Source organism: Phalangium opilio, unplaced genomic scaffold (assembly GCF_054372755.1).
Source record: "Phalangium opilio isolate 3A_F unplaced genomic scaffold, DU_Popi_V2 ptg000031l_1, whole genome shotgun sequence".
NCBI classification, from domain to species: Eukaryota; Metazoa; Arthropoda; class Arachnida; order Opiliones; family Phalangiidae; genus Phalangium; species Phalangium opilio.
The window spans coordinates 3,427,181-3,444,575 of NW_028324158.1; the positions used below are offsets into that span (position 1 = coordinate 3,427,181).

A 17,395-nucleotide genomic window follows, 5' to 3' on the forward strand; every position below is an offset into this window, starting at 1 on the left:
TTTTTCGATGATCTCTACTAGTACATCCGAAGGGGATATATCCCAGTGGAAGAGCGCTCGCTTCGCATGTGAGAAGTCCCGGGTTCGACCCCCGGTATCTCCATTTCGCGGTTTTAGTCTAAAAGTATTTAATTTTACGATGATCTCTACTTGTACATCCGAAGGGGATATAGCTCAGTGGATGAGCGCTCGCTTTGCATGTGAGAAGTCCGGGGTTCGACCCCCGGTATCTCCATTTCGCGGTTTTAGTCTAAAAGTATTTAATTTTACGATGATGTCTACTTATACAATCGTAGGGGATATAGCTCTGTGGAAGAGCGCTCGCTTCGCATGTGAGAAGTCCCGGGTTCAACCCCCGGTATCTCCATTTCGCGGCTTTAGTCTATAAGTATTTAATTTTACGATGATCTCTACTAGTACATCCGAAGGGGATATAGCCCAGTGGAAGAGCGCTCGCTTCGCATGTGAGAAGTCCCTGGTTCGACCCCCGGTATCTCCATTTCGCGGTTTTAGTCTAAAAGTATTTAATTTTACGATGATCTCTACTTGTACATCCGAAGGGGATATAGCTCTGTGGAAGAGCGCTCGCTTCGCATGTGAGAAGTCCCGGGTTCAACCCCCGGTATCTCCATTTCGCGGCTTTAGTCTATAAGTATTTAATTTTACGATGATCTCTACTAGTACATCCGAAGTGGATATAGCCCAGTGGAAGAGCGCTCGCTTCGCATGTGAGAAGTCCCTGGTTCGACCCCCGGTATCTCCATTTCGCGGTTTTAGTCTAAAAGTATTTAATTTTACGATGATCTCTACTTGTACATCCGAAGGAGATATAGCTCAGTGGAAGAGCGCTCGCTTCGCATGTGAGAAGCCCCGGGTTCGACCCCCGGTATCTCCATTTCGCGGCATTAAAAAAATATATATTCATTTCTGAAAATCTCCACTCATCCATCCGAAGGGGAAATAGCTCAGTGGAAGAGCCCTCGCTTTGCATGTGAGAAGTCCCGCGTTTAACCCCCGGTAACTCCATTTCGCGGCTTTAGTCTAAAAGTGTTCAATTTTATGATGTTCCCTACTAGTACATCCGAAGGTTATATAGCTCAGTGGAAGAGCGCTCGCTTCGCATGTGAAAGTCCGGGCTTCGACCCCCGGTATCTCCATTTCGCGGTTTTAGTCTAAAAGTATTCAATTTTACGATGATGTCTAGCTGTACAACCGAAGGGGATATAGCTCAGTGGAAGAGCGCTCGCTTTGCGTGTGAGAAGTCCTGGGTCCGACCCCCGGTATCTTAATTTCGCGGCTTTAGTCTAAAAGTGTTCAATTTTATGATGATCTCTACTAATACATCCGAAGGGGATGTAGCTCAGTGGAAGAGCGCTCGCTTCGCATGTGAGAAGTCCCGGGTTCGACCCCCGGTATCTCCGTTTCGCGCTTTTTAGTCTAAAAGTATTTAATTTTGCGATGATCTCTACTTGTACATCCGAAGGGGATATAGCTCAGTGGAAGAGCGCTCGCTTTGCATGTGAGAAGTCCGGGGTTCGACCCCCGGTATCTCCATTTCGCGGTTTTAGTCTAAAAGTATTTAATTTTACGATGATGTCTACTTATACAATCGTAGGGGATATAGCTCAGTGGAAGAGCGCTCGCTTCGCATGTGAGAAGTCCCGGGTTCAACCCCCGGTATCTCCATTTCGCGGCTTTAGTCTATAAGTATTTAATTTTTCGATGATCTCTACTATAGTCTGTCAAACGAAAGAAGAGCCCTGAGAAATTTGTCCAAATTGGTGTCGCCACCATCGACCCCATAGTACTTTATCAACTTGTTTTGTTTTGTCAATAGTCGTCTGTAATATAGTCTGCTATAAACAGATAGGCTTAATCGCAATAGAACCAATACATTTTGCTATATATATTTAATATGTTTGTTTCATGGTTTTTTACGATCATCGAGCATTAAAGAATATAAAACAAAATTAACGACAAGACACCAGTTTTATCTTTGTTGAACTAGCATTGCAATATATTTTAATGACATAAGTTAAAGTACTTGTCCATAAGTAGTTCAGCATCAAAGCATCTTCAGTCCACGTCTTCATCAGAGTCTTCGCTGTCTTCTTGCATATTAATTTTAAGAGGTTCAATTGTGGTTTCGATAATGGAATCTTTTTCCCAATACTCATGCATTATATTCTCGACGTGCTCTATTGCCTTACGCCAATTCTCGCGACGTCGTTCTTCACTTGTGCCCATACTAGTTCAATCGGGTTAAGCTGGCAATGGTACGGTGGAATCCTCACTACCGTGTGACCTCTACTTTTAGCAACCTCGTCAATTTCGTACTTCAGGGTTCTGGGCTTGTGACGCTTTATTATTTCATAAAGTTCACGTCGAGAATATAATGCATGAGTATTGGGAAAAAGATTCCATCATCGAAACCACAATTGAACCTCTTAAAATTAATATGCAAGAAGACAGCGAAGACTATGATGAAGACGTGGACTGAAGATGCTTTGATGCTGAACTACTTATGGACAAGTACTTTAACTTATGTCATTAAAATATATTGCAATGCTAGTTCAACAAAGATAAAACTGGTGTCTTGTCATTAATTTTGTTTTACATTCTTTAATGCTCGATGATCGTAAAAAACCATGAAACATAAACATATTAAATATATATAGCAAAATGTATTGGTTCTATTGCGATTAAGCCTATCTGTTTATAGCAGACTATATTACAGACGACTATTGACAAAACAAAACAAGTTGATAAAGTACTATGGGGTCGATGGTGGCGGCACCAATTTGGTCAAATTTCTCAGGGCTCTTCTTTCGTTTGACAGACTATAGTACATCCGAAGGGGATATATCCCAGTGGAAGAGCGCTCGCTTCGCATGTGAGAAGTCCCGGGTTCGACCCCCGGTATCTCCATTTCGCGGTTTTAGTCTAAAAGTATTTAATTTTACGATGATCTCTACTTGTACATCCGAAGGGGATATAGCTCAGTGGATGAGCGCTCGCTTTGCATGTGAGAAGTCCGGGGTTCGACCCCCGGTATCTCCATTTCGCGGTTTTAGTCTAAAAGTATTTAATTTTACGATGATGTCTACTTATGCAATCGTAGGGGATATAGCTCTGTGGAAGAGCGCTCGCTTGGCATGAGAGAAGTCCCGGGTTCAACCCCCGGTATCTCCATTTCGCGGCTTTAGTCTATAAGTATTTAATTTTACGATGATCTCTACTAGTACATCCGAAGGGGATATAGCCCAGTGGAAGAGCGCTCGCTTCGCATGAGAGAAGTCCCTGGTTCGACCCCCGGTATCTCCATTTCGCGGCTTTAGTCTATAAGTATTTAATTTTACGATGATCTCTACTAGTACATCCGAAGGGGATATAGCCCAGTGGAAGAGCGCTCGCTTCGCATGTGAGAAGTCCCGGGTTCGACCCCCGGTATCTCCATTTCGCGGCATTAAAAAAATATGTATTCATTTTTGAAAATCTCCACTCATCCATCCGAAGGGGAAATAGCTCAGTGGAAGAGCCCTCGCTTTGCATGTGAGAAGTCCCGCGTTCAACCCCGGTAACTTCATTTCGCGGCTTTAGTCTAAAAGTGTTCAATTTTATGATGATCCCTACTAGTACTTCCGAAGGGGATTTAGCTCAGTGGAAGAGCGCTCGCTTCGCATGTGAGAAGTCCCGGGTTCGACCCCCGGTATCTCCATTTCGCGGCATTAAAAAAATATATATTCATTTCTGAAAATCTCCACTCATCCATCCGAAGGGGAAATAGCTCAGTGGAAGAGCCCTCGCTTTGCATGTGAGAAGTCCCGCGTTTAACCCCCGGTAACTCCATTTCGCGGCTTTAGTCTAAAAGTGTTCAATTTTATGATGTTCCCTACTAGTACATGCGAAGGGGATATAGCTCAGTGGAAGAGCGCTCGCTTTGCAAGTGAGAAGTCCGGGGTTCGACCCCCGGTATCTCCATTTCGCGGTTTTAGTCTAAAAGTATTTAATTTTACGATGATGTCTACTTATACAATCGTAGGGGATATAGCTCTGTGGAAGAGCGCTCGCTTCGCATGAGAGAAGTCCCGGGTTCAACCCCCGGTATCTCCATTTCGCGGCTTTAGTCTATAAGTATTTAATTTTACGATGATCTCTACTAGTACATCCGAAGGGGATATAGCCCAGTGGAAGAGCGCTCGCTTCGCATGTGAGAAGTCCCTGGTTCGACCCCCGGTATCTCCATTTCGCGGTTTTAGTCTAAAAGTATTTAATTTTACGATGATCTCTACTTGTGCATCCGAAGGGGATATAGCTCAGTGGAAGAGCGCTCGCTTCGCATGTGAGAAGTCCCGGGTTCGACCCCCGGTATCTCCATTTCGCGGTTTTAAAAAAATATGTATTCATTTCTGAAAATCTCCACTCATCCATCCGAAGGGGAAATAGCTCAGTGGAAGAGCCCTCGCTTTGCATGTGAGAAGTCCCGCGTTCAACCCCCGGTAACTCCATTTCGCGGCTTTAGTCTAAAAGTGTTCAATTTTATGATGATCCCTACTAGTACATCCGAAGGGGATATAGCTCAGTGGAAGAGCGCTCGCTTCGCATGTGAGAAGTCCCGGGTTCGACCCCCGGTATCTCCATTTCGCGGCATTAAAAAAATATATATTCATTTCTGAAAATCTCCACTCATCCATCCGAAGGGGAAATAGCTCAGTGGAAGAGCCCTCGCTTTGCATGTGAGAAGTCCCGCGTTTAACCCCCGGTAACTCCATTTCGCGGCTTTAGTCTAAAAGTGTTCAATTTTATGATGTTCCCTACTAGTACATGCGAAGGGGATATAGCTCAGTGGAAGAGCGCTCGCTTTGCAAGTGAGAAGTCCGGGGTTCGACCCCCGGTATCTCCATTTCGCGGTTTTAGTCTAAAAGTATTTAATTTTACGATGATGTCTACTTATGCAATCGTAGGGGATATAGCTCTGTGGAAGAGCGCTCGCTTGGCATGAGAGAAGTCCCGGGTTCAACCCCCGGTATCTCCATTTCGCGGCTTTAGTCTATAAGTATTTAATTTTACGATGATCTCTACTAGTACATCCGAAGGGGATATAGCCCAGTGGAAGAGCGCTCGCTTCGCATGAGAGAAGTCCCTGGTTCGACCCCCGGTATCTCCATTTCGCGGCTTTAGTCTATAAGTATTTAATTTTACGATGATCTCTACTAGTACATCCGAAGGGGATATAGCCCAGTGGAAGAGCGCTCGCTTCGCATGTGAGAAGTCCCGGGTTCGACCCCCGGTATCTCCATTTCGCGGCATTAAAAAAATATGTATTCATTTTTGAAAATCTCCACTCATCCATCCGAAGGGGAAATAGCTCAGTGGAAGAGCCCTCGCTTTGCATGTGAGAAGTCCCGCGTTCAACCCCCGGTAACTTCATTTCGCGGCTTTAGTCTAAAAGTGTTCAATTTTATGATGATCCCTACTAGTACTTCCGAAGGGGATTTAGCTCAGTGGAAGAGCGCTCGCTTCGCATGTGAGAAGTCCCGGGTTCGACCCCCGGTATCTCCATTTCGCGGCATTAAAAAAATATATATTCATTTCTGAAAATCTCCACTCATCCATCCGAAGGGGAAATAGCTCAGTGGAAGAGCCCTCGCTTTGCATGTGAGAAGTCCCGCGTTTAACCCCCGGTAACTCCATTTCGCGGCTTTAGTCTAAAAGTGTTCAATTTTATGATGTTCCCTACTAGTACATGCGAAGGGGATATAGCTCAGTGGAAGAGCGCTCGCTTTGCAAGTGAGAAGTCCGGGGTTCGACCCCCGGTATCTCCATTTCGCGGTTTTAGTCTAAAAGTATTTAATTTTACGATGATGTCTACTTATACAATCGTAGGGGATATAGCTCTGTGGAAGAGCGCTCGCTTCGCATGAGAGAAGTCCCGGGTTCAACCCCCGGTATCTCCATTTCGCGGCTTTAGTCTATAAGTATTTAATTTTACGATGATCTCTACTAGTACATCCGAAGGGGATATAGCCCAGTGGAAGAGCGCTCGCTTCGCATGTGAGAAGTCCCTGGTTCGACCCCCGGTATCTCCATTTCGCGGTTTTAGTCTAAAAGTATTTAATTTTACGATGATCTCTACTTGTGCATCCGAAGGGGATATAGCTCAGTGGAAGAGCGCTCGCTTCGCATGTGAGAAGTCCCGGGTTCGACCCCCGGTATCTCCATTTCGCGGTTTTAAAAAAATATGTATTCATTTCTGAAAATCTCCACTCATCCATCCGAAGGGGAAATAGCTCAGTGGAAGAGCCCTCGCTTTGCATGTGAGAAGTCCCGCGTTCAACCCCCGGTAACTCCATTTCGCGGCTTTAGTCTAAAAGTGTTCAATTTTATGATGATCCCTACTAGTACATCCGAAGGGGATATAGCTCAGTGGAAGAGCGCTCGCTTCGCATGTGAGAAGTCCCGGGTTCGACCCCCGGTATCTCCATTTCGCGGCATTAAAAAAATATATATTCATTTCTGAAAATCTCCACTCATCCATCCGAAGGGGAAATAGCTCAGTGGAAGAGCCCTCGCTTTGCATGTGAGAAGTCCCGCGTTTAACCCCCGGTAACTCCATTTCGCGGCTTTAGTCTAAAAGTGTTCAATTTTATGATGTTCCCTACTAGTACATGCGAAGGGGATATAGCTCAGTGGAAGAGCGCTCGCTTTGCAAGTGAGAAGTCCGGGGTTCGACCCCCGGTATCTCCATTTCGCGGTTTTAGTCTAAAAGTATTTAATTTTACGATGATGTCTACTTATACAATCGTAGGGGATATAGCTCAGTGGAAGAGCGCTCTCTTCGCATGTGAGAAGTCCCGGGTTCAACCCCCGGTATCTCCATTTCGCGGCTTTAGTCTATAAGTATTTAATTTTTCGATGATCTCTACTAGTACATCCGAAGGGGATATATCCCAGTGGAAGAGCGCTCGCTTCGCATGTGAGAAGTCCCGGGTTCGACCCCCGGTATCTCCATTTCGCGGTTTTAGTCTAAAAGTATTTAATTTTACGATGATGTCTACTTATACAATCGTAGGGGATATAGTTCAGTGGGAGAGCGCTCGCTTCGCATGTGAGAAGTCCCGGGTTGAACCCCCGGTATCTCCATTTCGCGGTTTTAGTCTAAAAGTATTTAATTTAACGATGATCTCTACTTGTACACTCGTAGGGGCTATAGCTCAGTGGAAGAGCGCTCGCTTCGCATGTGAGATGTCCGGAGTTCGACCCCCGGTATCTCCATTTCGCGGTTTTAGTCTAAAAGTATTTAATTTTACGATGATGTCTACTTATACAATCGTAGGGGATATAGTTCAGTGGGAGAGCGCTCGCTTCGCATGTGAGAAGTCCCGGGTTGAACCCCCGGTATCTCCATTTCGCGGTTTTAGTCTAAAAGTATTTAATTTAACGATGATCTCTACTTGTACACTCGTAGGGGCTATAGCTCAGTGGAAGAGCGCTCGCTTCGCATGTGAGAAGTCCCGGGTTCGACCCCCGGTATCTCCATTTCGCGGCTTTAAAAAAATATATATTCATTTCTGAAAATCTCCACTCATCCATTCGAAGGGGAAATAGCTCAGTGGAAGAGCCCTCGCTTTGCATGTGAGAAGTCCCGCGTTCAACCCCCGGTAACTCCATTTCGCGGCTTTAGTCTAAAAGTGTTCAATTTTATGATGATCCCTACTAGTACATCCGAAGGGGATATAGCTCAGTGGAAGAGCGCTCGCTTCGCATGTGAGAAGTCCGGGGTTCGACCCCCGGTATCTCCATTTCGCGGTTTTAGTCTAAAAGTATTTAATTTTACGATGATGTCTACTTATACAATCGTAGGGGATATAGCTCAGTGGAAGAGCGCTCGCTTCGCATGTGAGAAGTCCCGGGTTCAACCCCCGGTATCTCCATTTCGCGGCTTTAGTCTATAAGAATTTAATTTTTCGATGATCTCTACTAGTACATCCGAAGGGGATATATCCCAGTGGAAGAGCGCTCGCTTTGCATGTGAGAAGTCCCGAGTTCGACCCCCGGTATCTCCATTTCGCGGTTTTAGTCTAAAAGTATTTAATTTTACGATGATCTCTACATGTACATCCGAAGGGGATATAGCTCAGTGGATGAGCGCTCGCTTTGCATGTGAGAAGTCCGGGGTTCGACCCCCGGTATCTCCATTTCGCGGTTTTAGTCTAAAAGTATTTAATTTTACGATGATGTCTACTTATACAATCGTAGGGGATATAGCTCTGTGGAAGAGCGCTCGCTTCGCATGAGAGAAGTCCCGGGTTCAACCCCCGGTATCTCCATTTCGCGGCTTTAGTCTATAAGTATTTAATTTTACGATGATCTCTACTAGTACATCCGAAGGGGATATAGCCCAGTGGAAGAGCGCTCGCTTCGCATGTGAGAAGTCCCTGGTTCGACCCCCGGTATCTCCATTTCGCGGCTTTAGTCTATAAGTATTTAATTTTACGATGATCTCTACTAGTACATCCGAAGGGGATATAGCCCAGTGGAAGAGCGCTCGCTTCGCATGTGAGAAGTCCCTGGTTCGACCCCCGGTATCTCCATTTCGCGGTTTTAGTCTAAAAGTATTTAATTTTACGATGATCTCTACTTGTACATCCGAAGGGGATATAGCTCAGTGGAAGAGCGCTCGCTTCGCATGTGAGAAGTCCCGGGTTCGACCCCCGGTATCTCCATTTCGCGGCATTAAAAAAATATGTATTCATTTCTGAAAATCTCCACTCATCCATCCGAAGGGGAAATAGCTCAGTGGAAGAGCCCTCGCTTTGCATGTGAGAAGTCCCGCGTTCAACCCCCGGTAACTCCATTTCGCGGCTTTAGTCTAAAAGTGTTCAATTTTATGATGATCCCTACTAGTACATCCGAAGGGGATATAGCTCAGTGGAAGAGCGCTCGCTTCGCATGTGAGAAGTCCCGGGTTCGACCCCCGGTATCTCCATTTCGCGGCATTAAAAAAATATATATTCATTTCTGAAAATCTCCACTCATCCATCCGAAGGGGAAATAGCTCAGTGGAAGAGCCCTCGCTTTGCATGTGAGAAGTCCCGCGTTTAACCCCCGGTAACTCCATTTCGCGGCTTTAGTCTAAAAGTGTTCAATTTTATGATGTTCCCTACTAGTACATGCGAAGGGGATATAGCTCAGTGGAAGAGCGCTCGCTTTGCAAGTGAGAAGTCCGGGGTTCGACCCCCGGTATCTCCATTTCGCGGTTTTAGTCTAAAAGTATTTAATTTTACGATGATGTCTACTTATACAATCGTAGGGGATATAGCTCAGTGGAAGAGCGCTCTCTTCGCATGTGAGAAGTCCCGGGTTCAACCCCCGGTATCTCCATTTCGCGGCTTTAGTCTATAAGTATTTAATTTTTCGATGATCTCTACTAGTACATCCGAAGGGGATATATCCCAGTGGAAGAGCGCTCGCTTCGCATGTGAGAAGTCCCGGGTTCGACCCCCGGTATCTCCATTTCGCGGTTTTAGTCTAAAAGTATTTAATTTTACGATGATCTCTACTTGTACATCCGAAGGGGATATAGCTCAGAGGATGAGCGCTCGCTTTGCATGTGAGAAGTCCGGGGTTCCACCCCCGGTATCTCAATTTCGCGGTTTTAGTCTAAAAGTATTTAATTTTACGATGATGTCTACTTATACAATCGTAGGGGATATAGCTCTGTGGAAGAGCGCTCGCTTCGCATGTGAGAAGTCCCGGGTTCAACCCCCGGTATCTCCATTTCGCGGCTTTAGTCTATAAGTATTTAATTTTACGTTGATCTCTACTAGTACATCCGAAGGGGATATAGCCCAGTGGAAGAGCGCTCGCTTCGCATGTGAGAAGTCCCGGGTTCGACCCCCGGTATCTCCATTTCGCGGTTTTAGTCTAAAAGTATTTAATTTAACGATGATCTCTACTTGTACACTCGTAGGGGCTATAGCTCAGTGGAAGAGCGCTCGCTTCGCATGTGAGAAGTCCGGAGTTCGACCCCCGGTATCTCCATTTCGCGGTTTTAGTCTAAAAGTATTTAATTTTACGATGATGTCTACTTATACAATCGTAGGGGATATAGTTCAGTGGGAGAGCGCTCGCTTCGCATGTGAGAAGTCCCGGGTTGAACCCCCGGTATCTCCATTTCGCGGTTTTAGTCTAAAAGTATTTAATTTAACGATGATCTCTACTTGTACACTCGTAGGGGCTATAGCTCAGTGGAAGAGCGCTCGCTTCGCATGTGAGAAGTCCCGGGTTCGACCCCCGGTATCTCCATTTCGCGGCTTTAAAAAAATATATATTCATTTCTGAAAATCTCCACTCATCCATTCGAAGGGGAAATAGCTCAGTGGAAGAGCCCTCGCTTTGCATGTGAGAAGTCCCGCGTTCAACCCCCGGTAACTCCATTTCGCGGCTTTAGTCTAAAAGTGTTCAATTTTATGATGATCCCTACTAGTACATCCGAAGGGGATATAGCTCAGTGGAAGAGCGCTCGCTTCGCATGTGAGAAGTCCCGGGTTCAACCCCCGGTATCTCCATTTCGCGGCTTTAGTCTATAAGTATTTAATTTTACGATGATCTCTACTAGTATATCCGAAGGGGATATAGCTCAGTGGAAGAGCACTCGCTTCGCATGTGAGAAGTTCCGGGTTCGGCCCCCGGTATCTCCATTTCGCGGTTTTAGTCTAAAAGTATTTAATTTTACGATGATCTCTACTTGTGCATCCGAAGGGGATATAGCTCAGTGGAAGAGCGGTCGCTTCGCATGTGAGAAGTCCCGGGTTCGACCCCCGGTATCTCCATTTCACGGCATTAAAAAAATATATATTCATTTCTGAAAATCTCCACTCATCCATCCGAAGGGGAAATAGCTCAGTGGAAGAGCCCTCGCTTTGCATGTGAGAAGTCCCGCGTTCAACCCCCGGTAACTCCATTTCGCGGCTTTAGTCTAAAAGTGTTCAATTTTATGATGATCCCTACTAGTACATCCGAAGGGGATATAGCTCAGTGGAAGAGCGCTCGCTTCGCATGTGAGAAGTCCCGGGTTCAACGACCGATATCTCCTTTTCGCGGTTTTAGTCTAAAAGTATTTAATTTTACGATGATCTCTACTTGTGCATCCGAAGGGGATATAGCTCAGTGGAAGAGCGGTCGCTTCGCATGTGAGAAGTCCCGGGTTCAACCCCCGGTATCTCCATTTCGCGGTATTAGTCTAAAAGTATTTAATTTTACGATGATGTCTACTTATACAATCGTAGGGGATATAGCTCAGTGGAAGAGCGCTCGCTTCGCATGTGAGAAGTCCCGGGTTCAACCCCCGGTATCTCCATTTCGCGGCTTTAGTCTATAAGTATTTAATTTTACGATGATCTCTACTAGTACATCCGAAGGGGATATAGCTCAGTTGAAGAGCACTCGCTTCGCATGTGAGAAGTTCCGGGTTCGGCCCCCGGTATCTCCATTTCGCGGTTTTAGTCTAAAAGTATTTAATTTTACGATGATCTCTACTTGTACATCCGAAGGGGATATAGCTCAGTGGAAGAGCGCTCGCTTCGCATGTGAGAAGTCCCGGGTTCGACCCCCGGTATCTCCATTTCGCGGCATTAAAAAATATGTATTCATTTCTGAAAATCTCCACTCATCCATCCGAAGGGGAAATAGCTCAGTGGAAGAGCCCTCGCTTTGCATGTGAGAAGTCCCGCGTTCAACCCCCGGTAACTCCATTTCGCGGCTTTAGTCTAAAAGTGTTCAATTTTATGATGATCCCTACTAGTACATCCGAAGGGGATATAGCTCAGTGGAAGAGCGCTCGCTTCGCATGTGAGAAGTCCCGGGTTCGACCCCCGGTATCTCCATTTCGCGGCATTAAAAAAATATATATTCATTTCTGAATATCTCCACTCATCCATCCGAAGGGGAAATAGCTCAGTGGAAGAGCCCTCGCTTTGCATGTGAGAAGTCCCGCGTTTAACCCCCGGTAACTCCATTTCGCGGCTTTAGTCTAAAAGTGTTCAATTTTATGATGTTCAATACTAGTACATGCGAAGGGGATATAGCTCAGTGGAAGAGCGCTCGCTTTGCAAGTGAGAAGTCCGGGGTTCGACCCCCGGTATCTCCATTTCGCGGTTTTAGTCTAAAAGTATTTAATATTACGATGATGTCTACTTATACAATCGTAGGGGATATAGCTCAGTGGAAGAGCGCTCTCTTCGCATGTGAGAAGTCCCGGGTTCAACCCCCGGTATCTCCATTTCGCGGCTTTAGTCTATAAGTATTTAATTTTTCGATGATCTCTACTAGTACATCCGAAGGGGATATATCCCAGTGGAAGAGCGCTCGCTTCGCATGTGAGAAGTCCCGGGTTCGACCCCCGGTATCTCCATTTCGCGGTTTTAGTCTAAAAGTATTTAATTTTACGATGATCTCTACTTGTACATCCGAAGGGGATATAGCTCAGAGGATGAGCGCTCGCTTTGCATGTGAGAAGTCCGGGGTTCGACCCCCGGTATCTCCATTTCGCGGTTTTAGTCTAAAAGTATTTAATTTTACGATGATGTCTACTTATACAATCGTAGGGGATATAGCTCTGTGGAAGAGCGCTCGCTTCGCATGTGAGAAGTCCCGGGTTCAACCCCCGGTATCTCCATTTCGCGGCTTTAGTCTATAAGTATTTAATTTTACGTTGATCTCTACTAGTACATCCGAAGGGGATATAGCCCAGTGGAAGAGCGCTCGCTTCGCATGTGAGAAGTCCCGGGTTCGACCCCCGGTATCTCCATTTCGCGGTTTTAGTCTAAAAGTATTTAATTTAACGATGATCTCAACTTGTACACTCGTAGGGGCTATAGCTCAGTGGAAGAGCGCTCGCTTCGCATGTGAGAAGTCCCGGGTTCAACCCCCGGTAACTCTATTTCGCGGCTTTAGTCTAAAAGTGTTCAATTTTATGATGATCCCTACTAGTACATCCGAAGGGGATATAGCTCAGTGGAAGTCATGTGAGAAGTCCCGGGTTCAACGACCGATATCTCCTTTTCGCGGTTTTAGTCTAAAAGTATTTAATTTTACGATGATGTCTACTTATACAATCGTAGGGGATATAGCTCAGTGGAAGAGCGCTCGCTTCGCATGTGAGAAGTCCCGGGTTCAACCCCCGGTATCTCAATTTCGCGGCTTTAGTCTAAAAGTATTTAATTTTACGATGATCTCTATTTGTGCATCCGAAGGGGATATAGCTCAGTGGAAGAGCGGTCGCTGCGCATGTGAGAAGTCCCGGGTTCAACCCCCGGTATCTCCATTTCGCGGTATTAGTCTAAAAGTATTTAATTTTACGATGATGTCTACTTATACAATCGTAGGGGATATAGCTCAGTGGAAGAGCGCTCGCTTCGCATGTGAGAAGTCCCGGGTTCAACCCCCGGTATCTCAATTTCGCGGCTTTAGTCTAAAAGTATTTAATTTTACGATGATCTCTACTTGTGCATCCGAAGGGGATATAGCTCAGTGTAAGAGCGGTCGCTTCGCATGTGGGAAGTCCCGGGTTCGACCCCCGGTATCTCCATTTCACGGCATTAAAAAAATATATATTCCTTTCTGAAAATCTCCACTCATCCATCCGAAGGGGAAATAGCTCAGTGGAAGAGCCCTCGCTTTGCATGTGAGAAGTCCCGCGTTTAACCCCCGGTAACTCCATTTCGCGGCTTTAGTCTAAAAGTGTTCAATTTTATGATGTTCCCTACTAGTACATGCGAAGGGGATATAGCTCAGTGGAAGAGCGCTCGCTTTGCAAGTGAGAAGTCCGGGGTTCGACCCCCGGTATCTCCATTTCGCGGTTTTAGTCTAAAAGAATTTAATTTTACGATGATGTCTACTTATACAATCGTAGGGGATATAGCTCAGTGGAAGAGCGCTCGCTTCGCATGTGAGAAGTCCCGGGTTCAACCCCCGGTATCTCCATTTCGCGGCTTTAGTCTATAAGTATTTAATTTTACGATGATCTCTACTAGTACATCCGAAGGGGATATAGCTCAGTGGAAGAGCGCTCGCTTCGCATGTGAGAAGTCCCGGGTTGAATCCCGGTATCTCCATTTCGCGGTTTTAGTCTAAAAGTATTTAATTTAACGATGATCTCTACTTGTACACTCGTAGGGGCTATAGCTCAGTGGAAGAGCGCTCGCTTCGCATGTGAGAAGTCCCGGGTTCGACCCCCGGTATCTCCATTTCGCGGCATTAAAAAGATATATATTCATTTCTGAAAATCTCCACTCATCCATCCGAAGGAGAAATAGCTCAGTGGAAGAACCCTCGCTTTGCATGTGAGAAGTCCCGCGTTCAACCCCTGGTAACTCCATTTCGCGGCTTTAGTCTAAAAGTGTTCAATTTTATGATGATCCCTACTAGTACATCCGAAGGGGATATAGCTCAGTGGAAGAGCGCTCGCTTCGCATGTGAGAAGTCCCGGGTTCAACGACCGATATCTCGTTTCGCGGTTTTAGTCTAAAAGTATTTAATTTTACGATGATCTCTACTTATGCATCCGAAGGGGATATAGCTCAGTGGAAGAGCGGTCGCTTCGCATGTGAGAAGTCCCGGGTTCAACCCCCGGTATCTCCATTTCGCGGTTTTAGTCTAAAAGTATTTAATTTTACGATGATGTCTACTTATACAATCGTAGGGGATATAGCTCAGTGGAAGAGCGCTCGCTTCGCATGTGAGAAGTCCCGGGTTCAACCCCCGGTATCTCCATTTCGCGGCTTTAGTCTATAAGTATTTAATTTTACGATGATCTCTACTAGTACATCCGAAGGTGATATAGCTCAGTGGAAGAGCACTCGCTTCGCATGTGAGAAGTTCCGGGTTCGACCCCCGGTATCTCCATTTTGCGGTTTTAGTCTAAAAGTATTTAATTTTACGATGATCTCTACTTGTGCATCCGAAGGGGATATAGCTCAGTGGAAGAGCGGTCGCTTCGCATGTGAGAAGTCCCGGGTTCGACCCCCGGTATCTCCATTTCACGGCATTAAAAAAATATATATTCATTTCTGAAAATCTCCACTCATCCATCCGAAGGGGAAATAACTCAGTGGAAGAGCCCTCGCTTTGCATGTGAGAAGTCCCGCGTTTAACCCCCGGTAACTCCATTTCGCGGCTTTAGTCTAAAAGTGTTCAATTTTATGATGTTCCCTACTAGTACATGCTAAGGGGATATAGCTCAGTGGAAGAGCGCTCGCTTTGCAAGTGAGAAGTCCGGGGTTCGACCCCCGGTATCTCCATTTCGCGGTTTTAGTCTAAAAGAATTTAATTTTACGATGATGTCTACTTATACAATCGTAGGGGATATAGCTCAGTGGAAGAGCGCTCGCTTCGCATGTGAGAAGTCCCTGGTTCAACCCCCGGTATCTCCATTTCGCGGCTTTAGTCTATAAGTATTTAATTTTACGATGATCTCTACTAGTACATCCGAAGGGGATATAGCTCAGTGGAAGAGCGCTCGCTTCGCATGTGAGAAGTCCCGGGTTCAACCCCCGGTATCTCCATTTCGTGGTTTTAGTCTAAAAGTATTTAATTTTACGATGATCTCTACTTGTACATCCGAAGGGGATATAGCTCAGTGGAAGAGCGCTCGCTTTGCATGCGAGAAGTCCGGGGTTCGACCCCCGGTATCTCCATTTCGCGGTTTTAGTCTAAAAGTATTTAATTTTACGATGATGTCTACTTATACAATCGTAGGGGATATAGCTCAGTGGAAGAGTGCTCGCTTCGCATGTGAGAAGTCCCGGGTTCAACCCCCGGTAGCTCCATTTCGCGGCTTTAGTCTATAAGTATTTAATTTTTCGATGATCTCTACTAGTACATCCGAAAGGGATATAGCTCAGTGGAAGAGCACTCGCTTCGCATGTGAGAAGTTCCGGGTTCGACCCCCGGTATCTCCATTTCGCGGTTTTAGTCTAAAAGTATTTAATTTTACGATGATCTCTACTTGTGCATCCGAAGGGGATATAGCTCAGTGGAAGAGCGGTCGCTTCGCATGTGAGAAGTCCCGGGTTCGACCCCCGGTATCTCCATTTCGCGGCATTAAAAAAATATACATTCATTTCTGAAAATCTCCACTCATCCATCCGAAGGGGAAATAGCTCAGTGGAAGAGCCCTCGATTTGCATGTGAGAAGTCCCGCGTTTAACCCCCGGTAACTCCATTTCGCGGCTTTAGTCTAAAAGTGTTCAATTTTATGATGTTCCCTACTAGTACATGCGAAGGGGATATAGCTCAGTGGAAGAGCGCTCGCTTTGCAAGTGAGAAGTCCGGGGTTCGACCCCCGGTATCTCCATTTCGCGGTTTTAGTCTAAAAGTATTTAATTTTACGATGATGTCTACATAAACAATCGTAGGGGATATAGCTCAGTGGAAGAGCGCTCGCTTCGCATGTGAGAAGTCCCGGGTTCAACCCCCGGTATCTCCATTTCGCGGCTTTAGTCTATAAGTATTTAATTTTACGATGATCTCTACTAGTACATCCGAAGGGGATATAGCTCAGTGGAAGAGCGCTCGCTTCGCATGTGAGAAGTCCCGGATTCAACCCCCGGTATCTCCATTTCGTGGTTTTAGTCTAAAAGTATTTAATTTTACGATGATCTCTACTTGTACATCCGAAGGGGATATAGCTCAGTGGAAGAGCGCTCGCTTTGCATGTGAGAAGTCCGGGGTTCGACCCCCGGTATCTCCATTTCGCGGTTTTAGTCTAAAAGTATTTAATTTTACGATGATGTCTACTTATACAATGGTAGGGGATATAGCTCAGTGGAAGAGCGCTCGCTTCGCATGTGAGAAGTCCCGGGTTCAACCCCCGGTAGCTCCATTTCGCGGCTTTAGTCTATAAGTATTTAATTTTTCGATGATCTCTACTAGTACATCCGAAGGGGATATATCGCAGTGGAAGAGCGCTCGCTTCGCATGTGAGAAGTCCCGGGTTCGACCCCCGGTATCTCCATTTCGCGGTTTTAGTCTAAAAGTATTTAATTTTACGATGATCTCTACTTGTACATCCGAAGGGGATATAGCTCAGTGGATGAGCGCTCGCTTTGCATGTGAGAAGTCCGGGGTTCGACCCCCGGTATCTCCATTTCGCGGTTTTAATCTAAAAGTATTTAATTTTACGATGATGTCTACTTATACAATCGTAGGGGATATAGCTCTGTGGAAGAGCGCTCGCTTCGCATGTGAGAAGTCCGGGGTTCGACCCCCGGTGTCTCCATTTCGCGGTTTTAGTCTAAAAGTATTTAATTTTACGATGATCTCTACTAGTACATCCGAAGGGGATATAGCTCAGTGGAAGAGCGCTCGCTTCGCATTTGAAAAGTCCCGGGTT

General features: G+C 45.8%; 66 non-coding genes across 66 annotated transcripts; all 66 read left to right on the forward strand.

Annotated features, from left to right (window-relative positions):
- The first annotated feature begins 163 nt into the window (after nucleotides 1-163).
- On the forward strand, nucleotides 164-235 carry TRNAA-UGC (transfer RNA alanine (anticodon UGC)). The gene has a single exon. It is a non-coding gene; the product is annotated as a tRNA-Ala (tRNA).
- A 60-nt stretch (nucleotides 236-295) lies between these two features.
- Nucleotides 296-367, forward strand: TRNAA-CGC (transfer RNA alanine (anticodon CGC)). The gene has a single exon. It is a non-coding gene; the product is annotated as a tRNA-Ala (tRNA).
- Nucleotides 368-559: 192 nt separating this feature from the next.
- On the forward strand, nucleotides 560-631 carry TRNAA-CGC (transfer RNA alanine (anticodon CGC)). The gene has a single exon. It is a non-coding gene; the product is annotated as a tRNA-Ala (tRNA).
- Nucleotides 632-823: 192 nt separating this feature from the next.
- TRNAA-CGC (transfer RNA alanine (anticodon CGC)) lies at nucleotides 824-895 on the forward strand. Its single transcript has one exon. It is a non-coding gene; the product is annotated as a tRNA-Ala (tRNA).
- Nucleotides 896-1,349: 454 nt separating this feature from the next.
- Nucleotides 1,350-1,421, forward strand: TRNAA-CGC (transfer RNA alanine (anticodon CGC)). Its single transcript has one exon. It is a non-coding gene; the product is annotated as a tRNA-Ala (tRNA).
- A 61-nt stretch (nucleotides 1,422-1,482) lies between these two features.
- On the forward strand, nucleotides 1,483-1,554 carry TRNAA-UGC (transfer RNA alanine (anticodon UGC)). The gene has a single exon. It is a non-coding gene; the product is annotated as a tRNA-Ala (tRNA).
- A 60-nt stretch (nucleotides 1,555-1,614) lies between these two features.
- TRNAA-CGC (transfer RNA alanine (anticodon CGC)) lies at nucleotides 1,615-1,686 on the forward strand. The gene has a single exon. It is a non-coding gene; the product is annotated as a tRNA-Ala (tRNA).
- Nucleotides 1,687-2,988: 1,302 nt separating this feature from the next.
- TRNAA-UGC (transfer RNA alanine (anticodon UGC)) lies at nucleotides 2,989-3,060 on the forward strand. The gene has a single exon. It is a non-coding gene; the product is annotated as a tRNA-Ala (tRNA).
- Nucleotides 3,061-3,384: 324 nt separating this feature from the next.
- On the forward strand, nucleotides 3,385-3,456 carry TRNAA-CGC (transfer RNA alanine (anticodon CGC)). The gene has a single exon. It is a non-coding gene; the product is annotated as a tRNA-Ala (tRNA).
- A 190-nt stretch (nucleotides 3,457-3,646) lies between these two features.
- TRNAA-CGC (transfer RNA alanine (anticodon CGC)) lies at nucleotides 3,647-3,718 on the forward strand. Its single transcript has one exon. It is a non-coding gene; the product is annotated as a tRNA-Ala (tRNA).
- Nucleotides 3,719-3,909: 191 nt separating this feature from the next.
- TRNAA-UGC (transfer RNA alanine (anticodon UGC)) lies at nucleotides 3,910-3,981 on the forward strand. The gene has a single exon. It is a non-coding gene; the product is annotated as a tRNA-Ala (tRNA).
- A 324-nt stretch (nucleotides 3,982-4,305) lies between these two features.
- TRNAA-CGC (transfer RNA alanine (anticodon CGC)) lies at nucleotides 4,306-4,377 on the forward strand. Its single transcript has one exon. It is a non-coding gene; the product is annotated as a tRNA-Ala (tRNA).
- Nucleotides 4,378-4,568: 191 nt separating this feature from the next.
- TRNAA-CGC (transfer RNA alanine (anticodon CGC)) lies at nucleotides 4,569-4,640 on the forward strand. Its single transcript has one exon. It is a non-coding gene; the product is annotated as a tRNA-Ala (tRNA).
- A 191-nt stretch (nucleotides 4,641-4,831) lies between these two features.
- TRNAA-UGC (transfer RNA alanine (anticodon UGC)) lies at nucleotides 4,832-4,903 on the forward strand. Its single transcript has one exon. It is a non-coding gene; the product is annotated as a tRNA-Ala (tRNA).
- A 324-nt stretch (nucleotides 4,904-5,227) lies between these two features.
- On the forward strand, nucleotides 5,228-5,299 carry TRNAA-CGC (transfer RNA alanine (anticodon CGC)). The gene has a single exon. It is a non-coding gene; the product is annotated as a tRNA-Ala (tRNA).
- A 191-nt stretch (nucleotides 5,300-5,490) lies between these two features.
- On the forward strand, nucleotides 5,491-5,562 carry TRNAA-CGC (transfer RNA alanine (anticodon CGC)). Its single transcript has one exon. It is a non-coding gene; the product is annotated as a tRNA-Ala (tRNA).
- Nucleotides 5,563-5,753: 191 nt separating this feature from the next.
- Nucleotides 5,754-5,825, forward strand: TRNAA-UGC (transfer RNA alanine (anticodon UGC)). Its single transcript has one exon. It is a non-coding gene; the product is annotated as a tRNA-Ala (tRNA).
- A 324-nt stretch (nucleotides 5,826-6,149) lies between these two features.
- On the forward strand, nucleotides 6,150-6,221 carry TRNAA-CGC (transfer RNA alanine (anticodon CGC)). Its single transcript has one exon. It is a non-coding gene; the product is annotated as a tRNA-Ala (tRNA).
- A 191-nt stretch (nucleotides 6,222-6,412) lies between these two features.
- On the forward strand, nucleotides 6,413-6,484 carry TRNAA-CGC (transfer RNA alanine (anticodon CGC)). Its single transcript has one exon. It is a non-coding gene; the product is annotated as a tRNA-Ala (tRNA).
- Nucleotides 6,485-6,675: 191 nt separating this feature from the next.
- TRNAA-UGC (transfer RNA alanine (anticodon UGC)) lies at nucleotides 6,676-6,747 on the forward strand. Its single transcript has one exon. It is a non-coding gene; the product is annotated as a tRNA-Ala (tRNA).
- A 60-nt stretch (nucleotides 6,748-6,807) lies between these two features.
- On the forward strand, nucleotides 6,808-6,879 carry TRNAA-CGC (transfer RNA alanine (anticodon CGC)). Its single transcript has one exon. It is a non-coding gene; the product is annotated as a tRNA-Ala (tRNA).
- Nucleotides 6,880-7,467: 588 nt separating this feature from the next.
- On the forward strand, nucleotides 7,468-7,539 carry TRNAA-CGC (transfer RNA alanine (anticodon CGC)). Its single transcript has one exon. It is a non-coding gene; the product is annotated as a tRNA-Ala (tRNA).
- A 191-nt stretch (nucleotides 7,540-7,730) lies between these two features.
- Nucleotides 7,731-7,802, forward strand: TRNAA-CGC (transfer RNA alanine (anticodon CGC)). Its single transcript has one exon. It is a non-coding gene; the product is annotated as a tRNA-Ala (tRNA).
- Nucleotides 7,803-7,862: 60 nt separating this feature from the next.
- TRNAA-CGC (transfer RNA alanine (anticodon CGC)) lies at nucleotides 7,863-7,934 on the forward strand. Its single transcript has one exon. It is a non-coding gene; the product is annotated as a tRNA-Ala (tRNA).
- Nucleotides 7,935-8,126: 192 nt separating this feature from the next.
- On the forward strand, nucleotides 8,127-8,198 carry TRNAA-UGC (transfer RNA alanine (anticodon UGC)). The gene has a single exon. It is a non-coding gene; the product is annotated as a tRNA-Ala (tRNA).
- A 456-nt stretch (nucleotides 8,199-8,654) lies between these two features.
- On the forward strand, nucleotides 8,655-8,726 carry TRNAA-CGC (transfer RNA alanine (anticodon CGC)). The gene has a single exon. It is a non-coding gene; the product is annotated as a tRNA-Ala (tRNA).
- A 191-nt stretch (nucleotides 8,727-8,917) lies between these two features.
- Nucleotides 8,918-8,989, forward strand: TRNAA-CGC (transfer RNA alanine (anticodon CGC)). Its single transcript has one exon. It is a non-coding gene; the product is annotated as a tRNA-Ala (tRNA).
- Nucleotides 8,990-9,180: 191 nt separating this feature from the next.
- On the forward strand, nucleotides 9,181-9,252 carry TRNAA-UGC (transfer RNA alanine (anticodon UGC)). The gene has a single exon. It is a non-coding gene; the product is annotated as a tRNA-Ala (tRNA).
- Nucleotides 9,253-9,312: 60 nt separating this feature from the next.
- Nucleotides 9,313-9,384, forward strand: TRNAA-CGC (transfer RNA alanine (anticodon CGC)). The gene has a single exon. It is a non-coding gene; the product is annotated as a tRNA-Ala (tRNA).
- A 324-nt stretch (nucleotides 9,385-9,708) lies between these two features.
- TRNAA-CGC (transfer RNA alanine (anticodon CGC)) lies at nucleotides 9,709-9,780 on the forward strand. Its single transcript has one exon. It is a non-coding gene; the product is annotated as a tRNA-Ala (tRNA).
- A 60-nt stretch (nucleotides 9,781-9,840) lies between these two features.
- TRNAA-CGC (transfer RNA alanine (anticodon CGC)) lies at nucleotides 9,841-9,912 on the forward strand. Its single transcript has one exon. It is a non-coding gene; the product is annotated as a tRNA-Ala (tRNA).
- Nucleotides 9,913-10,236: 324 nt separating this feature from the next.
- On the forward strand, nucleotides 10,237-10,308 carry TRNAA-CGC (transfer RNA alanine (anticodon CGC)). Its single transcript has one exon. It is a non-coding gene; the product is annotated as a tRNA-Ala (tRNA).
- A 191-nt stretch (nucleotides 10,309-10,499) lies between these two features.
- Nucleotides 10,500-10,571, forward strand: TRNAA-CGC (transfer RNA alanine (anticodon CGC)). Its single transcript has one exon. It is a non-coding gene; the product is annotated as a tRNA-Ala (tRNA).
- A 60-nt stretch (nucleotides 10,572-10,631) lies between these two features.
- On the forward strand, nucleotides 10,632-10,703 carry TRNAA-CGC (transfer RNA alanine (anticodon CGC)). Its single transcript has one exon. It is a non-coding gene; the product is annotated as a tRNA-Ala (tRNA).
- Nucleotides 10,704-10,763: 60 nt separating this feature from the next.
- TRNAA-CGC (transfer RNA alanine (anticodon CGC)) lies at nucleotides 10,764-10,835 on the forward strand. The gene has a single exon. It is a non-coding gene; the product is annotated as a tRNA-Ala (tRNA).
- Nucleotides 10,836-11,158: 323 nt separating this feature from the next.
- TRNAA-CGC (transfer RNA alanine (anticodon CGC)) lies at nucleotides 11,159-11,230 on the forward strand. Its single transcript has one exon. It is a non-coding gene; the product is annotated as a tRNA-Ala (tRNA).
- Nucleotides 11,231-11,290: 60 nt separating this feature from the next.
- On the forward strand, nucleotides 11,291-11,362 carry TRNAA-CGC (transfer RNA alanine (anticodon CGC)). Its single transcript has one exon. It is a non-coding gene; the product is annotated as a tRNA-Ala (tRNA).
- A 192-nt stretch (nucleotides 11,363-11,554) lies between these two features.
- TRNAA-CGC (transfer RNA alanine (anticodon CGC)) lies at nucleotides 11,555-11,626 on the forward strand. The gene has a single exon. It is a non-coding gene; the product is annotated as a tRNA-Ala (tRNA).
- Nucleotides 11,627-11,816: 190 nt separating this feature from the next.
- On the forward strand, nucleotides 11,817-11,888 carry TRNAA-CGC (transfer RNA alanine (anticodon CGC)). The gene has a single exon. It is a non-coding gene; the product is annotated as a tRNA-Ala (tRNA).
- Nucleotides 11,889-12,079: 191 nt separating this feature from the next.
- TRNAA-UGC (transfer RNA alanine (anticodon UGC)) lies at nucleotides 12,080-12,151 on the forward strand. Its single transcript has one exon. It is a non-coding gene; the product is annotated as a tRNA-Ala (tRNA).
- A 60-nt stretch (nucleotides 12,152-12,211) lies between these two features.
- Nucleotides 12,212-12,283, forward strand: TRNAA-CGC (transfer RNA alanine (anticodon CGC)). Its single transcript has one exon. It is a non-coding gene; the product is annotated as a tRNA-Ala (tRNA).
- Nucleotides 12,284-12,607: 324 nt separating this feature from the next.
- Nucleotides 12,608-12,679, forward strand: TRNAA-CGC (transfer RNA alanine (anticodon CGC)). Its single transcript has one exon. It is a non-coding gene; the product is annotated as a tRNA-Ala (tRNA).
- A 60-nt stretch (nucleotides 12,680-12,739) lies between these two features.
- On the forward strand, nucleotides 12,740-12,811 carry TRNAA-CGC (transfer RNA alanine (anticodon CGC)). The gene has a single exon. It is a non-coding gene; the product is annotated as a tRNA-Ala (tRNA).
- A 60-nt stretch (nucleotides 12,812-12,871) lies between these two features.
- Nucleotides 12,872-12,943, forward strand: TRNAA-CGC (transfer RNA alanine (anticodon CGC)). The gene has a single exon. It is a non-coding gene; the product is annotated as a tRNA-Ala (tRNA).
- A 180-nt stretch (nucleotides 12,944-13,123) lies between these two features.
- On the forward strand, nucleotides 13,124-13,195 carry TRNAA-CGC (transfer RNA alanine (anticodon CGC)). Its single transcript has one exon. It is a non-coding gene; the product is annotated as a tRNA-Ala (tRNA).
- Nucleotides 13,196-13,387: 192 nt separating this feature from the next.
- On the forward strand, nucleotides 13,388-13,459 carry TRNAA-CGC (transfer RNA alanine (anticodon CGC)). The gene has a single exon. It is a non-coding gene; the product is annotated as a tRNA-Ala (tRNA).
- A 323-nt stretch (nucleotides 13,460-13,782) lies between these two features.
- On the forward strand, nucleotides 13,783-13,854 carry TRNAA-UGC (transfer RNA alanine (anticodon UGC)). Its single transcript has one exon. It is a non-coding gene; the product is annotated as a tRNA-Ala (tRNA).
- A 60-nt stretch (nucleotides 13,855-13,914) lies between these two features.
- Nucleotides 13,915-13,986, forward strand: TRNAA-CGC (transfer RNA alanine (anticodon CGC)). Its single transcript has one exon. It is a non-coding gene; the product is annotated as a tRNA-Ala (tRNA).
- Nucleotides 13,987-14,177: 191 nt separating this feature from the next.
- TRNAA-CGC (transfer RNA alanine (anticodon CGC)) lies at nucleotides 14,178-14,249 on the forward strand. Its single transcript has one exon. It is a non-coding gene; the product is annotated as a tRNA-Ala (tRNA).
- Nucleotides 14,250-14,571: 322 nt separating this feature from the next.
- On the forward strand, nucleotides 14,572-14,643 carry TRNAA-CGC (transfer RNA alanine (anticodon CGC)). The gene has a single exon. It is a non-coding gene; the product is annotated as a tRNA-Ala (tRNA).
- Nucleotides 14,644-14,703: 60 nt separating this feature from the next.
- TRNAA-CGC (transfer RNA alanine (anticodon CGC)) lies at nucleotides 14,704-14,775 on the forward strand. Its single transcript has one exon. It is a non-coding gene; the product is annotated as a tRNA-Ala (tRNA).
- Nucleotides 14,776-14,835: 60 nt separating this feature from the next.
- Nucleotides 14,836-14,907, forward strand: TRNAA-CGC (transfer RNA alanine (anticodon CGC)). The gene has a single exon. It is a non-coding gene; the product is annotated as a tRNA-Ala (tRNA).
- A 60-nt stretch (nucleotides 14,908-14,967) lies between these two features.
- TRNAA-CGC (transfer RNA alanine (anticodon CGC)) lies at nucleotides 14,968-15,039 on the forward strand. Its single transcript has one exon. It is a non-coding gene; the product is annotated as a tRNA-Ala (tRNA).
- A 191-nt stretch (nucleotides 15,040-15,230) lies between these two features.
- On the forward strand, nucleotides 15,231-15,302 carry TRNAA-UGC (transfer RNA alanine (anticodon UGC)). Its single transcript has one exon. It is a non-coding gene; the product is annotated as a tRNA-Ala (tRNA).
- Nucleotides 15,303-15,362: 60 nt separating this feature from the next.
- On the forward strand, nucleotides 15,363-15,434 carry TRNAA-CGC (transfer RNA alanine (anticodon CGC)). The gene has a single exon. It is a non-coding gene; the product is annotated as a tRNA-Ala (tRNA).
- A 60-nt stretch (nucleotides 15,435-15,494) lies between these two features.
- TRNAA-CGC (transfer RNA alanine (anticodon CGC)) lies at nucleotides 15,495-15,566 on the forward strand. Its single transcript has one exon. It is a non-coding gene; the product is annotated as a tRNA-Ala (tRNA).
- A 60-nt stretch (nucleotides 15,567-15,626) lies between these two features.
- Nucleotides 15,627-15,698, forward strand: TRNAA-UGC (transfer RNA alanine (anticodon UGC)). Its single transcript has one exon. It is a non-coding gene; the product is annotated as a tRNA-Ala (tRNA).
- A 60-nt stretch (nucleotides 15,699-15,758) lies between these two features.
- On the forward strand, nucleotides 15,759-15,830 carry TRNAA-CGC (transfer RNA alanine (anticodon CGC)). Its single transcript has one exon. It is a non-coding gene; the product is annotated as a tRNA-Ala (tRNA).
- A 60-nt stretch (nucleotides 15,831-15,890) lies between these two features.
- On the forward strand, nucleotides 15,891-15,962 carry TRNAA-CGC (transfer RNA alanine (anticodon CGC)). Its single transcript has one exon. It is a non-coding gene; the product is annotated as a tRNA-Ala (tRNA).
- Nucleotides 15,963-16,022: 60 nt separating this feature from the next.
- TRNAA-CGC (transfer RNA alanine (anticodon CGC)) lies at nucleotides 16,023-16,094 on the forward strand. The gene has a single exon. It is a non-coding gene; the product is annotated as a tRNA-Ala (tRNA).
- Nucleotides 16,095-16,285: 191 nt separating this feature from the next.
- Nucleotides 16,286-16,357, forward strand: TRNAA-UGC (transfer RNA alanine (anticodon UGC)). The gene has a single exon. It is a non-coding gene; the product is annotated as a tRNA-Ala (tRNA).
- Nucleotides 16,358-16,417: 60 nt separating this feature from the next.
- TRNAA-CGC (transfer RNA alanine (anticodon CGC)) lies at nucleotides 16,418-16,489 on the forward strand. The gene has a single exon. It is a non-coding gene; the product is annotated as a tRNA-Ala (tRNA).
- Nucleotides 16,490-16,549: 60 nt separating this feature from the next.
- TRNAA-CGC (transfer RNA alanine (anticodon CGC)) lies at nucleotides 16,550-16,621 on the forward strand. The gene has a single exon. It is a non-coding gene; the product is annotated as a tRNA-Ala (tRNA).
- Nucleotides 16,622-16,681: 60 nt separating this feature from the next.
- Nucleotides 16,682-16,753, forward strand: TRNAA-UGC (transfer RNA alanine (anticodon UGC)). The gene has a single exon. It is a non-coding gene; the product is annotated as a tRNA-Ala (tRNA).
- A 60-nt stretch (nucleotides 16,754-16,813) lies between these two features.
- Nucleotides 16,814-16,885, forward strand: TRNAA-CGC (transfer RNA alanine (anticodon CGC)). Its single transcript has one exon. It is a non-coding gene; the product is annotated as a tRNA-Ala (tRNA).
- Nucleotides 16,886-17,077: 192 nt separating this feature from the next.
- On the forward strand, nucleotides 17,078-17,149 carry TRNAA-UGC (transfer RNA alanine (anticodon UGC)). The gene has a single exon. It is a non-coding gene; the product is annotated as a tRNA-Ala (tRNA).
- The last annotated feature ends 246 nt before the right edge of the window (nucleotides 17,150-17,395 follow it).